This window comes from Macrobrachium rosenbergii, chromosome 21 (assembly GCF_040412425.1).
Source record: "Macrobrachium rosenbergii isolate ZJJX-2024 chromosome 21, ASM4041242v1, whole genome shotgun sequence".
In the NCBI taxonomy this organism is placed as follows: domain Eukaryota; kingdom Metazoa; phylum Arthropoda; class Malacostraca; order Decapoda; family Palaemonidae; genus Macrobrachium; species Macrobrachium rosenbergii.
The window spans coordinates 13,018,067-13,034,389 of NC_089761.1; the positions used below are offsets into that span (position 1 = coordinate 13,018,067).

Here is a 16,323-nt window from a genome sequence, read left to right on the forward strand (position 1 = left end):
ATGGCTAAAAGGAACATGTATATACCAGGTGTTTCAAATTAGAGCCCCCTCCACAGAACGAATGGAAAGTTATGAAGTTTTCTGCTATAGCCTATCTCAAAGTACATTATTTGAAGTTTCTATTAAGCTATTTTTCATTTTACATTTCTTGTATTTTTCAGACTGAGTGACGGAGTTAGATACAGCCATAGCTCATGACTCGGAGGAAATCAGGTGGATTGACCGAATCCAGGCTATAACCTTCAGAGAGGCAGGGATGCTGGCGCATCCTTCATTTCACGTTCCTGGACAGTTAAATACATTAAAAGAGGTGAATCCTTTGTTAAAAGAAACTGGAACAAAAATCCATATGACTATCATCACGAAAAGAGTGAGAATCTTGGAAGGCCTAAAGTCCTTTCTCAGGAGTCAAAAGACATCATAGCTGAGGCAGTGGGTGACCAAGAAAGTCTTTGCGTGAATTGGCACTTGAACTAGAAACAAAAAGAGGAAAGAAGAGAAGTTATAGTGCTGTATATTGTGAGTTGAAAAAATCTGGTATCAAGCCATTTCATGTTATCAGCAAGCTCAACGTCACTCAACAACAGAGAGAAAACCGTGCATGGTTTTGTGGTTCATTTCTTAAAGATTGGGATGAAGCTGACTTCCTCCATGTTGCCGCATCAGATGAATTCTTCATTTACACAGTCAGGAAGCCAAATCATAAAAATGACATCATTTGGGCTGCAAAGTTGGATGATATTAGCGATGACATGCGCTTTCGCTAAGTTGTGAAATTTCTTGAATGTTTGTGAATTTCTCTCTGTTTCACAGCCAAACGGTTAATGTGGATCATCAAAGAAAAGGACAGTCATGGAATGGCTAATACTTCAGAGAAACTGTGCTTACTGGTGGAGTGTTTCCTTTGCTCAAAGATCCTGAAAATGTGTTATGTGTTGAAGTCACATTTTTGCAAGATAAGGCACCATGTTTCAAGGCTCTTCAGACACAGGAGCTGCTTCAAACAGTGGTATCGATTTCTTCTCGTCAAGTGAATTTCCAGGTAGCTCCCTGACTTAATATGTGTGAAAACATTGGTAGTATCTTGAAGGATCATGTTGGAGTGCAAAAGTGAACTATGATGGTATACCAAGCCTCGACAACCTGCAAAGAGAGGTGACCGAAGTGCTCAGGGAAATGGAGTTTGAGTCTCAGCTTTTTGCGATTTGCTGAAATCATACCCTCAAGAACGCAGGCTGTGGTACAGGCAGATGGAGCCCACAAAAAATATTAAATACTCAGAGAGAAACTTAAATAAATATCTGAGTTACTTTTGTTTTGTCCATATCAATTTTAGTTTATGCTGTAGAGGGGGGCTCTAATTTTCGAAACACCCTGTACAGTTGCACTGTACTTGTAAACAATCCTTCTGAAATACAGTATAAAAATATAGATAAGTTCACTACAACTGTATCACTGGATATCACTAATACAAAATGTATGCTTACCTAATGGTAAACAGCCCTTCATTTCTATTCTCTGGATCAAAGAGGGAATGTCGCGAGTGCAATGTCTATAGAGCCTAAGGGTTCAGAATCATTCTTCTGTTTGTAATAATACAACTTGCAGACACGATCAGAGTAAACAAACCACCTCTTCTTGGCAGAACTTCCAAAACCTCTCAAACCAGGAACGGAGGTCTTTTGCCATATGAGTTATGCTTATACAGGTAACCACATAATTTATATTCTCCTCTTGGATCTTGGTTTCTTCCTTTTCATCAATCTTGGAGAGTCGTCACTTGGGCGTGTCCAACTTTTTGGGCCTGAACAATTGCATCATCTTTTTCACATATGGCAACATTCCTATGTAAATTGCTAGTACATGTAGTATGAGATCTCGGTCTCAATTCTACTGCAGTCTCTCAGGTACCTTTGGGTTTTCACTGGCACAGGCTTGAGTAAGAGGCTGATAAAACATCATTTACTGTTCAACTCCAATCATTCCTACATGCCTGAAACAAAATAACAGAAATATACTTTCAACTGAAACAGAAAAATTAAAAAAAAATAGTGATTCAAACCAATCACACGTAAAATTGTAATACTATAAAATGCATAACAAAAGTATAACAATCAAGTTCATAATATGTGATTTTACACAGATACTGAAATAATGTGCATTAAAATGACAAAACAGGAAAAATAATTCAAAGCACCTGTAGTTTCATTAATACAAATCTCTCATTCAATGGAAAGCCTGCCAAAAAACCTTGCTCTCAATTGCAAAGTAGACGATACTGGCTATAGAACCTAACTATAAACAACTGGCATCACAAAGCCCACGAAAGATAAATACTGTAGAGGATAAAGTGGGGTGTTATGGTAAAAATAAGACTGGTCACCAATAACATGCCAACTGAGGAGTCAAGATACCCGTGGGTGTTGCAGCAGAAGTAAAACCTTATTTATGTTTGAACTGATACTGTATCTTGATTAAACAGCTGAGCAATATAGCAAATTTTTAAAGTACAGTAAAGCATTTTTTCTAACATACAAACCTGAAGGTCTTTACATAGGATTTAACTTGCTGATGCCAGCTGGAACAGCCATTCAACTTTCATGCAAGATCGTTAGCTACTGATGGTAAGGAAAGCCCTCCCACTCATTGGTCTGCACTCCACTTTGCCTTTTGGCCCATGTATCAGAATGAGAGGTGGCTGAGATGGTTTGTACGTTAGGAAAATACAAATTACTTTAAAATGATATTTTTATGATAAAATAAAGTTTGTTCCTACTTACCTGGCAGATATATATATAGCTGTATTCTCCGAAAGGGACCGACAGAAATTCAAAAACTTACGGCTGGCACACGCAGTTGGGCCAGGTGGTTAGTACCCATTCCGCCGCTGGGAGGCGGGTATCAGAACCATTCCCATTTTCTATTCAGATTTTCTAGAAACTAGAACTACTGTCTCCTGAGGGAGTGGAGGGTGGGTACTATGATTATATATATCTGCCAGGTAAGTATGAACAAACTTTATTTTATCATAAAAATATCATTTTGTTCATGACACTTACCTGACAGATATATATATAGCTGAATCCCACCATTGGAGTGGGAAGAGACAGAATAGGATTTAGGAAACAAACATATGTAGGCGATTGGCGCCTTGGTTCCTTACCTGTTAGCATTGCTGACTTCGTGATTACTGTCACCCAAGTCTGCTTCTGCTTTACTAGAGAACTCCAGCGAGGTAGAGACCTATAAAGCTGGTGAAATCTAGATGATCTGTCAGCGGGGCGACCACAATGTGACTAGACCATATGACCTTACTGTGAGGGCAAGCGACAAACTAAACAACCACCTGACCAAGCCTAGTTCGTCAAGAATAATTAACATAAACTAAGGACTGGGGCGACCCTGCCACTGGTGGAGACCCAACAACCATAAAAACAACACATCAAAATATTTAAAAAACACACAAAAAACAAAACTAAAGGAGAGGATGAGAGTCGCTTTCTGCCCCCAAGATCGTATTTGCAGAAACGTAAGGCCCCAGCCGCACAGCAATTCTCATATGACGTCTTTACTTCTGTAAGATAATGAGAAGCGAAGACAGAATTGCTTCGCCAAAAGTGGCACCAGAATGTCATTGAGAGACTGGTTTTTCTGGAAAGCCACTGAGGTAGCAATGGCTCTCACTTCGTGAGCCTTGACCTTCAAAGTTCTCAAATCTCGTCTAGCACACTGGAATGGGCGTCTATGATGGTGCCCATAAAAGAACGCCAGGCATTCTTGAGAGTGTTATATCAGGCCTCTTAACCGAGCACCAAAGATTGCTAGAAGGACCTCTACAATCCTGGGTCCTCTGTAAATAAAATTTCAGAGCCCTGACAGGACACAGGGTTCTCTCAGGTTCTTGTCCAGTGATGTTCGTCAAGCCCTTAATTTCAGAAGGACCTGGGCCAAGGGAAGACGGGTTTCATTCTTGGCAAGAAACAGAGGGCTCAGAGAACAGACAGCATCAGGGCCTCTGAAACCTATAATCTTGCTGATCGCTTGAAGTTCACTAACCCTCTTACCACAGAGCAGTTAGGAAAATAGCTTTCTTGGTTACATCTTTGAAGGAAGCAGAATGTAAAGTTCAAATCTCTTGGACATCCGGAATTTTAGAACAACATCTAAATTCCACAAAGGTAACTTAGGGGCGGCTACCTTAGGCGTCTCAAAGACAACAGAAGATCATGAAGGTCTTTATTGTCCGATAAGTCAAGGCCTCTATGCCTAAAGACCGCTGACAGCATACTCCTATAGCCTTTGATGGTAGGGACTGCCAGCTTTAAATCCTTTCTCAAATAAAAAGGGAAGTCCGCTATCTGGGACACAGAGTTGTGGTAGAGGAAATTCCTTAAGTTTGCACCACTTCCTAAAAATGACCCACTTGGACTGGTACACTCGCTGGATGAGGCTCTCCTGGCGTTAGCGATCGCCTTAGCCACTGGTTTAGAAAAACCTCTCGCTCTGAGCAACTTCTCTCGATAGTCTGTATGCAGTCAGACTCACAGCGGGAAGGTTTTTGTGGTACCTCTCAGAAGTGGGGTTGTTTGAGATCTGTTCTCAAAGGAAGCATTCTTGGAAAATCCACCAAGAGAGACATGACCTCTGTGAACCACTCCGCTGAAGGCCAAAAGGGGGCGATTAAAGTCATTCTCGTCCCTTCTGAAGCTACAAACTTCCTGATGACTTCCCCCAGAATCTTGAATGGGGGAAAGGCATACAGATCTAGACCCCTTCCAGTCCCAGAGAAGGCATCTACTGCTAGGGCCCCCCATGTCGAGAACGGGAGAGCAGTAAAGAGGCAGCCTTGTGGTCCTGAAGTTGCAAAATGTCACCAGGGGACGTCCCCAAAGCTTCAAAGCTCCTGACACACTTCCGCGTTCAGAGTCCACTCTGTTGGAAGAAGCTGATGCTGCCGACTGAGAAGGTCCGGCGTACATTCTCGACCCTGCTGAAACGAGTGAGAATTGTCACCAAGAGAATGTGCCCACAGCAGGATCTCTTTGGCAATCAAGAACAGGGACCGAGAATGAGTACCTCCCTGTTTCTTGAGGTGCGCCCCAGGGCCGTGGTGTTGTCTGGAGTTGACTTGAATTACCCGGCCTGCAGCGATCTTCGAAGAACTGAAGAGCCAAGAAAATCGCTTTTCAGTTCTTTTTAGATTGATGTGCCAGGACACCTGTTCCCCCTTTCCAGGTGCCTGACACTTCCTCCCAGTGTTGCTCCCCCATCCCGACATGGGCGCGGCCGGAAAACAACACTAGGTCAGGGTTCTGAAGAGAGAGAGAGACCCCTTCTGCCAACTTTAAAGGATCGAGCCACCACCGAAGATGGTCCTGACAGAGAGAGATCCTGAGAGACTCCTCCAGATCCTCCTTGTTCTTCCAGTTGTCCGCAAGAAAGAACTGTAGGGGTCTGAGATGCAACCTCCCAGGGAAACAAACTTCTCTAGTGATGAAATGGTCCCCAGCAGACTCATCCATTCCCTCACCGAGCATGTTTCTTTCCCCAGGAAGGCCAGAAACTTTTACGAAGCAGTGCTGCTGACGTTCCTGGGATGGAAAGGCTCAAAACCCACTGAATTCATCTGAATCCCAAGATAAAGAATGGACTGAGAGAGGGGATCAGATGCGACTTCTCTAAATTCACAAGAAGTCCCAGGGACTTCCTGTCAGCTCCAAAGTTGAATGTAAGTCCTCCAGACACCTTTCTTCGATGTGGCTCGATGAGCCAGTCGCCCAGATAGAGCGAGATCCTTATACCCGCAAGATGAAGCCACCGGCAACGCGTTCCTCATCAGGACTGTGAACACCATAGGAGCTGTACTCAGTCCTAAACAGAGAGCTCTGAACTGGTACACTCTTCCCCCAGGACAAATCTCAAAAACTTTCTCGACTGAGGATGAATGGGGACATGAAAATAAGCGTCCTGGAGGTCCAGAGAGACCATCCGATCGCCTGGTCGCAGCGCATTGAAAACAGACTGGGGCGTTTCCATTTTGAACTTTTCTTTGACGACAAAATTGTTCAGTCTGCTGACGTCCAGGACTGGTCTCCACCCCTGACTGTTTTGGAACCAGGAAGAGACGATTGTAAAACCTGAGACTCAGATCCAGGACTCAGGGCTCTATGGCCCTTTATAGATCATTTCTTCCAGCAGATCTAAAAGGATCTGTTGCTTCTCCGGATCGGTAAGAAGGAGACAGATCTCTGGGAGTTGAGGACAGGGGTTTTCGAGAACGGATCCTGTAACCTTTCTGATTACATTGAGGGACCAGGAATCCGCCCTCTTACTTTCCAGGCTTCCGAAAACAGGAGAAGCCTGGCTCCTACTGGTGTCTGGAGGTGGAGAAAGTCACTTCTTGCCCCTTTGGGAAGAAGGGGCTCCGCCTCTGGAGAGGCCTCTTCCTCGCGAAAAGGGTCTAGAGGAGGAAGATCTCCCACGAAAGGGCTTCTGTCTCTTCAAGGGTAGTCCCTGCGATGACGTGGAAGGGACACTAGGATCGTCTGGGAAGACTGTGCAAGGAGATCCTGAGAGCCTTCTCCCTTAAGGCTGGAGGCGAGATCCTGACAAGCGGCTGGGGAAGAGATGGCTAGACAGAGGGGCAAAAAGTAACTCAGCCCTCTGAACAGGAGAAACCGACTTGGCAGCAAATTGCAGTATAAAGCCCTCTTCTTAAGGAGGGTTGTACCAAAATGCGAAGCCAGTTCATCTCGTGCCATCCCCTGACGGCCTTGTCCATGCAAGACAGTACACTGGACAGCTCCCCAGAGAAATAGAATCTGGACTACAGTCCTCAAGTCCAAGGCCCCAAGCACCAATCCAGAAAGTTAAAGACCTCCATAGACTTGAAAAGGCCTTTCAGATGGTGGTGGTCTCAGAAAGCGTCCAGGACACTTTCGCCAAAGAAAGGAGAGACCTCCTTGGAAGCATCAACGAGGCTCGCAAAGTCGCCTTGAGAGGAAGAAGGAACCCTTGAGCCAATTTCCTCTCCTGTCTCATACCACATTCCAGCTTTCCGCACAATCTAGACGGGGTAGAGCGAAGGAAGATTTTCCTTGAGACTTCCTATCTTCCATCCAAGAGTTGACTCTCTTGAGAGCTTTTCTAGCAGCAAGAGAAGTCTTCATTTGCAGGAAGCCGGGCGATTTCACCTTCGAGGAAGCTAACTGCGAAGGAGGGGAAAGAGGAGCAGTAGGCTGAAATTTATCTGAAAAAGTTCCTTAAGCATACTAGCCAAAAACCCGGTAGTCGGAGAAAGACGACAGAGGGGCTGCTCCTGCTCTGCAGAGTCCGACTCCTGAGACAAACCAAAATCAAATCAGTCCAAAGAAAATGCCTATTCACAAATCCAAAGTCAAAAAACCAAAAGACAATCAGAATACTCAGTGGAAAATTTACGAAATCCAACAGCGGAGGTAGTGACAACAGGTGTTGACAATACCGGCGACAGAGAAAATCTGAATAGAAAATGGGAATGGTTCCTGATACCCGCCTCCCAGCGGTTGAATGGGCACTAACCACCTGGGCCAACTGCGTGTGCCGTAAGTTTTTGAATTTCTGTCGGTCCCTTTCGGAGAATACAGCTATATATATATCTGTCAGGTAAGTGTCATGAACAAAATATGCTATTTCTTCCTACATAAATACAACCCTTCAGTCTTTTTACATAGAGATTTACCCAATGGAGGGTGGAGTTTAGTCTTTACATAGGAGATTTGCCCAATGGAGGGTGGAGTTTGAGTAAATCTCTGAACCAACTGGTTTGGTTCTACCCACTCAGGAATACCTTCCTGGTCTGGAAGAGCTGAAGAAGGAATCCTGCACTTCCAGCTTGTTGGGACATAAGGGATGTTGTAACTGCTAGACTTCTCGGCTTAAAGTAATGAGTCAGGTCATTACTTTGAAAAAGGCTTGGAAGAACCCAAGAGTGTTGGAGACAATGAAACTTGCTAATAAGACTAATGGGTTTGTTTTACTCTCTCTCTCTCTCTCTCTCTCTCTCTCTCTCTCTCTCTCTCTCTCTCTCTCTCTCTCTCTCTCTCTCTCTCTCTCTCTCTCTCTCTCTCTCTCCTGTCTAGAGAGCGGGACATGCATCCAAACCATCTACACAAGATGAAGAACAGGATGCCCTCACCATGTAGTCATCCGCAAAATCTTCCGTTCAGCACGTGACGGCTTGCTGCCTGTCTCTTCGCCTAAAGAAAGAGACTGCTAAAAAAAAAAGAAGGGAGGAGACCTACCTGTCTCTTTGTCTAAAGAAAGAGACAGCTAAAAGAGATAAGGAGGAGACCAATCTTTCACACCCTTCTCCTTCACTTACCGAACACCTTAGGCGAGATGCATGTGTCCCATAAGGGAGTCGGATGAAACACACAACTTGTTGGGCAGCCACAAGGAAGAGCATGTCCAAATACTTATGGGCAAGTCTGAAGATAATACGAGGTATATGTGGTCTGGTGTACCACATGCCTGCCTGTATTACCTGGTGAGCCGAAAGGTTCTTCCGGAATACAAGGGACAGGGAGATAACCCTAACTTCGCGATCTCTCGTCCAGACCAAACTCGTTTACCTCGTCAGATGAAGAGCAAGCCCATTGCATCTCATGAAGCTTGAAAGAGGATGTGCTCTTGGACACCCCTTCCGTGGCCAAGTCCGTAATAACGAAGAGGCGTCGACACTCAGGAGTTCTCTTAAGGTAGCACCACAGCACTCTAATCGGACAAAGTAGCTTCCAGTTCTGATCATATCTACAAGGTCCCTCCCCTCAATTGCTTGGCATCGAAGGCCATGAAACTCACCTACTCTCTTTGCTGAGGCTAGGATAAGCAAAGAAAAAAGTCTTACAGTCAGAACTCTGTCTAATGACTTTCTCAACAGCTCATACAGCATAAGAGCTAGGCTCCTTAAGATGAGAATCCTAACCTGCTCGGGAGCCTGAGTTCCCCAGGTGGGCAAGAATGTTCGAAACTTCTCATAAGTATAAAGATCCCTCAAGGGACGAGAGATCTATTTCCTTCAACCAAAGGACTTGGCCAAGGGCAGCTCTATCGCCCTTAACAGCCAAGACAAAGAGAAGCTTCTCATGGCGAAGAAGGGTGAGAAAGTCCGCTACCTGCTGGATAGAGGCTTTGATTGGAGAGAGACCCCTTTAACTTGTCAGATCAACCAGTGCTTAACACCCTCATCTCTCAAATTTTGCTGAAATTTGGTTTATAGGGAAATCATAGGCCCAGAATCCATTTCTGAAATTTTTAGACCAATCCAACAAATGGTTCAAAAGATATGCAATCGGGGAAATTTGAGGTTGTAAGGACTGGGTTATGAGCGAAATACTGGCTGGGTGTTAACTGGTTTATTGGTTGTTCCTTACTGAGATGTGCAGAATCTTGGAAGATGTTATTGATGGCGTGAGCGGTAATGTAGCGTCTACACACAGACAGGTAAAACGGACATAAAAGGTTCAGACATCTGTGTTTGTCGGCAGACAAACAGATGGCGATATCAAGAGACATAATTAACATATAGTGATGAAACATACATCAGTGGAAGGGTCAGGAAATTCTACATATGGCCAATTGCATGAGATTCAAGACAGATTAATGGATACAATGCAATAGCATAATAAATGTGAAATGGAGAGACCTTTGCCTCTTCACAAACAGAAACATACACACAGTTTGATACAGAAGATTCGTTGGAACATTATGAGTACATGATTAGAATGCTTGCATGGCAATGCAAGTAGTGGTGATTGTACATACATTAAGACAACAATGCTTAGGAGAAAGACTATGAAATCCTGGTTGAAATCGCGTTCCTGTAGAGAAAGAAAACGAGACGCTCCTGTTTTGTCCTGTCGACTCCGATGATGACGATTGACAAACACACGAACACACGTGTTTGGAAGAGACAGCGCCGGGGCTCTTAAAGTACTCTCCCCAAGACGTGGGGTAACGCCTGATTGTTTGGAAGAGACGGCGACGGCTCTTAATGTTCCCCCACGCAAGCGAGGCATCGATCCCCAGCGGAAATTGTCTTGGCGACAATTGTAGTTGGCTCGAAGGGCTTGGGCTAGGGGCGGGTAGGAGGCTGAAGGGCGGCGCCGGCCAGCAGGAGCTCGAGGGGACGGAGCTGGTTGAAGGGGTGACGCCGGATGATCCTTCGTGGCCGGCTCGAGGGCTGAAGGATGACGGTGGCTGATCCTTGGTAGCCAGCTCGAGAGGGGCGGCAGCAGGCTGAAGATGACGTGGCTGGTCCTTCGTTGGTCAGCTCGTCCAGTCCGAAAAGGGGGCGGCTTCAGGTTTCCTGGAGGAGGTATCCAGGGCTCGGTGGTGGAGTGGGTCATCTCGGAGGGTCGGACTAATACTGAGAACTCAGGAACGGCGGGAAACAGCGAGGCGGCGAAGGGTCTATCAGGCGTGGGTCGTCATCTTGGGTCGGCCGGGTCCTTGAGTCACTCCGTCACCAGTGTAAGACTGGGTTATGAGCGAGAAATACTGGCTGGGTGTTAACTGGTTTATTGGTTGTTCCTTACTGAGATGTACAGAATCTTGGAAGATGTTATTGACGCGCGCGAAAGCGGTAATGAACACACACAGACAGGTAAAAACGGACATAAAGGTTCAGACATCTGTGTTTGTCGGCAGACAAACAGATGGCGATATCAAAGACATAATTAACATATGGTGATGAAACATACATCAGTGGAAGGGTCAGGAAATTCTACATATGGCCAATTGCATGAGATTCAAGACAGATTAATGGATACAATGCAATAGCATAATAAATGTGAAATGGAGAGACCTTTTTACAAACAGAAACATACACACAGTTTGATACAGAAGATTCGTTGGAACATTATGAGTACATGATTAGAATGCTTGCATGGCAATGCAAGTAGTGGTGATTGTACATACGTTAAGACAACAATGCTTAGGAGAAAGACTGAAATATTGTATGGTTGAAATCAGCGTTCCTGTAGAGAAAGAAAACGAGACGCTCCTGTTTTGTCCTGGTCGACTCCGATGACGACGATCGTCACACGAACACACACGTGTTTGGAAGAGACAGCGTCAAGTCACATGTGAGGTCACATTTTCACCAACCCATAACTTAATAATGATCAGAATTGCATAAAATGTACAGTATATGTATTTAGAATCAGAAAGAGCCAAGGAATTCAAATATACAGGTTTTAAAACTCTAAGTTGAAAAATAAAAAAAGTTATACAAAAAAACAAAATTTGAGGTCACAATTTGACCTCCGGGTATCAAATGAGAATTTTTTTATAGATGTAAAAATGAAGGAAAGGGCATTAGCTATTAGAATCAGCAAAAAAAGCTTGTGTATGTAAGTATTTTTCATGAAACTAACCTCATAAGTGAACACCCATATTCAAAAGTCAGGCATCAGTTCTACCTATTTTTTTTCACACTTAAGCTCATATTTTGACATACAGATTTTTTTATAGATATAAAACAAAGACAGGGTTCTTAGCTATGAGGAACAATCATAGCAAATGTTTGGCAATGTTGGTACTTTTATGTAACTAACTTTGACAAGTGAACAAAACAATAAAAAAATCATTGTTAGTACTTTGGTATTTATAAATTGCTTATATATTCCAGGAATTGTAATATCTTAGTCATTAGATATAAATTTGAGCTTGGCAAACACCAAGAACAACACCTACTTTATGGATTCATGTGCTAGCCAACACAAGTTTTGCACTTGCAATGCTTTCTCATCAATTTCTTTTTGGAAAAAATGTATTGAATTCTGCTGCCTCCTCTTAGGCTAGGACAACTCATTACAGTTAATATATGATGTCCTGGCACAGCACACGAATCCTTGTTTGATGGATAATAATATGCACTTGCTCCTGATGACCCAGAAGGGTGTAGAAAGTTCACTGTGAAATCATCAAACTCTTTCAAAGTTTTCTCCACAATTCCATACCTAACTTCTTTGTTGTAAATGCATTCAACATACTCTCCTGGTTTGACATACTTTGGGTTACAAGTATTGTAGGTTCATTAGAAATGTGGCCTTTCCTTATTCTTTCTTTTCTCCAATGCCACTGAGTTGGGATACACCATCAGCTCTTCCTTGTCCTGGGGAACAAATCTGTGGTATTTCTGAGTTCCAGGAATGACCATACTTTCCTTAAAATCGATGGTCCAACTTCTTTCTATCTCTTTCAATTCTGCTGTAGTAAAAGAAAATTCGGTCTCCTTGCTTAAGTTTTCTTCATAAAACTGAAACGTGTTCTGGTGTAAGACTTTGCCTCCAGTAGTTCTCAGCAAACTGGCACGAGCAGTAGCTCTTTTTACTGTCCCTCCAATCCCATCACAGGCATTTTTTCCATGGGATGTAGCAAAGAACTGCCACTCACAAGCCAGACCAAAATCCTCTTCATGGTAACAGAGGTTTGGCAAATTATATCTGTTCTTATACAGCACATCCATCTGAGAAATAGTGCCCTTCTTTAATTGTGGGTATCTGAATTTAACATAAGTCATAAGCTTCACTATGAATATATAAACCATTATAGTATCATGTTTTAGTGATGTATTTAAAAACACACACTAAAATGGCTAAGTTCTGGTCTACAGATGATCTGTAATAGATGACAAAAGGAGTGAACTGTACACTGTGGTGTCCCATTGAAAACCTTGGGCAGCCTCCTGGACAATAAAAGAATAATTCTCAGAGAAATCCCCTACTACAACTACCTCGCTCTCAGGTTGTAACGATTCCTTCAACTGCTTATAGTACTTTGGGATTGTTGCTGAGCAACAAAGTGATGATGAACCACCCGACAGATTTTCATGCTTAGGGATGTTAAGTATTCATGAAGTGGTTCCACCTTATCAACCACTGTACAATGGCCAACAGTCACCCATTGCTTGTAAGTTACTTCATTTGGAGCTGATTTCACACTGTCAAGCAACTCCAAGAAAATTCAGACACCCTCTTCCCTGGGCAATCATTGCAAGTTGCATCATGCACTCTCTCTGTGCAGCAGACATTGTAATCCAGAAGATTCTTTGTAAGAAAGACCCCTTTCTCCCAGTGCAGCTAGCTGTAATTTTTTGATTTGATGATAAGTCCAGACACAGACAGAATGAGTCCCACCACTACCAGCAAGCACACAATATGACGTATAATTTTGCAAATGTGGAAATCCAACTTTAGAATTCTTTTCATCATTTTGTATGGTTCAAAAATCTCTTAAATTTCCAAGGATCAATCGCTTTTTGCACCTTTGTTGGACCTTCAGCACCTGATAACATTTGTTAAATCCTTTGTACAGGACACATCATTAACATCATCAGCTCGCAGAATCTTCCTAACTATATCTTTGTTCTCTTCAGTTATTGCTTTCGCTTTGCTCATTGTTGGAACTTTTGGAAGGAGTTCATGTTCATAATTTCAGTAAACAGCTTTTTAACCATGTATATTGTAGTTTGAAAAGTTAACTGTTTTATCAGTGTGTGTGCAGTGTCAATATTTGTCAGTTTGGGAACTGTGACGTTTGCTCTCCATGAATGACTGTTTCAATTCATTTATTAATTTGTTCAGATGTTTTCAAGTGAGTTTCAGGTTCTGCATTATTATTTTTCCTTATCAGGGAAATTTCAACTCTCCATAACTGGGTTCACACTCTTTGTCAGGATTCTGAGCAGCTAATAGCTTACCACAAGCCTTGCGCTTTTTCTGCAAAGCGATGACAGCCCTTCTGAAAACAATAGAGAAGAGACTTCACACACAATTGACTATATCTAAATATCATTATGATTCAGACTCAGCTTGCATTTGTGTCAACTCGAACAATACAAAAGATGAAATTTATCAGTAAACCTGAAATATATGTTGTCCCTCTCTGGATAAAAATTAAATAAGTTAGTTAAAATAGAAGCCAAATAATAAAGGATGAATGTATTAAATATAGTAATGATAATTTAATAAAAACTTTTGTATATTATACGTTTAAGTTTTAATGCAAGAACTGGTTCAAGACCTTTCAGCTTTCCCCTATGAAACAATCACTGTCATTTTCAATCTTTATTATTAGAATTATTATTCAAATCACTATTAATAGTATTATTATTCATGAAGATAAGCCTTGTTTTCATATGGAACAAGTATACAAAGAACACTATTTATAATTTTCCAACAGTTCACAAACAACAATGAGTCTTTTTTTGAAGTTACAATCACATTTTCAGCAATAGGAAATACTAAGAAAGAGGTCAGTTATGTTTTAAAAGACAGTTCAGTAAATTATTAAAATGTATACCTGTTGTAATCAAAACACAAGGTGAAAATATTGCTATGTACACTTGATGTTTTGAACCTTGATGGTCTACTTGGATAACATCCACTTCTACACCAGTCTCAAACTGTACTAACCTCTGGATTCAAGGATACTGAAATTCACACAAGAAGCAACTTGTTTCAAATAGTTTTCAACTGCAACTGAGGTTGTTTCCCAAAAGCTTACCAACATACACTTTAGATTTTCATGATTGTTTCTCATATTAGAAACCCTGTCTTTGCTTTTATATCTATAAAAAATCTATATGTCAAATATGAGCATAAGTGTGAAAAATAGGTAGTTCACTGACACTTACGACTTATGAATATGGTGTTCACTTATAGGTTAGTTTCATGAAAAATACTTACATACACAGTCTTTTTTTTTTTACTTGATTCTAATAGCTAATGCCCTTTCCTTCATTTTTAAATCTATGAAAAAATTTCTCATTGTTGATACCTAGAGGTCAAATTTGTGACCTCAAATTTTTTTGTATAACTTTTCTATTTTTCAACCTAGCATTTTGAGACCTGTATATTTGAATCATGACTCTTTCTGATTCTAAATATATATACATTTATGCAATTCTGATCATTATTAACCAAGTTATGGGTCGGTGAAAATATGTGACCTCATATTTCGGTCATATCTTTTGAACTGTTTGTCAGATTGGTCTAAAAACTTTGAAAATGGATACAGGGCCTAGATTTCCTATAAAATGACATTTTTATAATAAAAAATAAAGTTTTATATATACTTACCAAATGATTACATAGATTAGTCCAAATAAAAACACTGTTTGTTCATGAAAAAGCCTTGTTATTCCAGAACAAAGAGAAAGAGAGCGTAGAATAGAGTTTGTGTTGAAGTTTGAGAAGACTTCTTGCCCAAAATAGATTAGATCAGCCAGAAGGGAGAGAGCAAAATTCTCCAACTCTATTTTTCATCAACCATTTATTTCCCTTTTAGGAGTAATGTAAGACTAACATTACATGACATTACAGTAACTTTGTTTATTTAAAAGGATTGTGTCCCTAATAGTGGGAGCATGATTAGGGTCATATTTAGCATTTAAACTTTTAGAAATATAAGCATTTATTCTAGCATTTTCAGAGACTGTGCCAAAGTCGCTAAAATTCACACACTTGCCTGAGGGTTCTGGAACCTAGTATCCTTGAGTTCAGATAGTATGTATGTATGTATGTATGTATATATATATATATATATATATATATCTCTAATATATATATATAACATATATATATATATATAATATATCTCTCATATTCTTATCATGCCGTGATTCATATACAATCTTGAAAACTATAAACGTCCCTTTAATATCAATTCACTCTACCTCAGAGTAATATATTTTCTTATATATTTTACGAGAGAGGAATTTTAGTTGATAATAAGTCCGTCCATTGAGGTGAACCAGCAGCGGACGAGGAATCAGGACTGGTGACACACTAACCAGTCGGCCTAAGAGAGAATTATAAGTAGACCATCTCCCATCAGCATTCCGTCGAACTCAAGTGTTTTGCGTTTGGAACGATATCTACCCACCTCTGCCATGTTGACATTGCCAAGTGCGTTTCTCATGCGACCATATCTGTTCTTATCACATCACCGCCAGTTTAAATACAATCAAGCTACAAACGTCCTTTAATATCAATTCACTCGAGTAATATATTTTCATATATATATTGCGAAGGGAATTTAGTTGATAATAGCCCACGCGTCCGTGGTGAACCAGCGACGGACGAAGATCAGGACTGATGACACACTAACCAGTCGGCCACAAGAGAGGGTATAAGTGAATACATCTCCCATCAATCCCATTAATGAACTCCAGGTGCTGCGTTTTGACCCGATATCACCCACCTGCATGTTGGCCGTCTTCGATCTGCGTTTGTCCCTTGCGTGTATATTAAACTATTTATCACATCACCGTGATTC

The 16,323-nt window shown here is 41.6% G+C and overlaps 1 protein-coding gene across 1 annotated transcript in view; it reads right to left on the reverse strand.

Annotated features, from left to right (window-relative positions):
- Positions 1 to 16,323, reverse strand: part of LOC136849680 (TBC1 domain family member 2B-like) — a 546,715-nt gene that overhangs the window by 454,350 nt on the left and 76,042 nt on the right.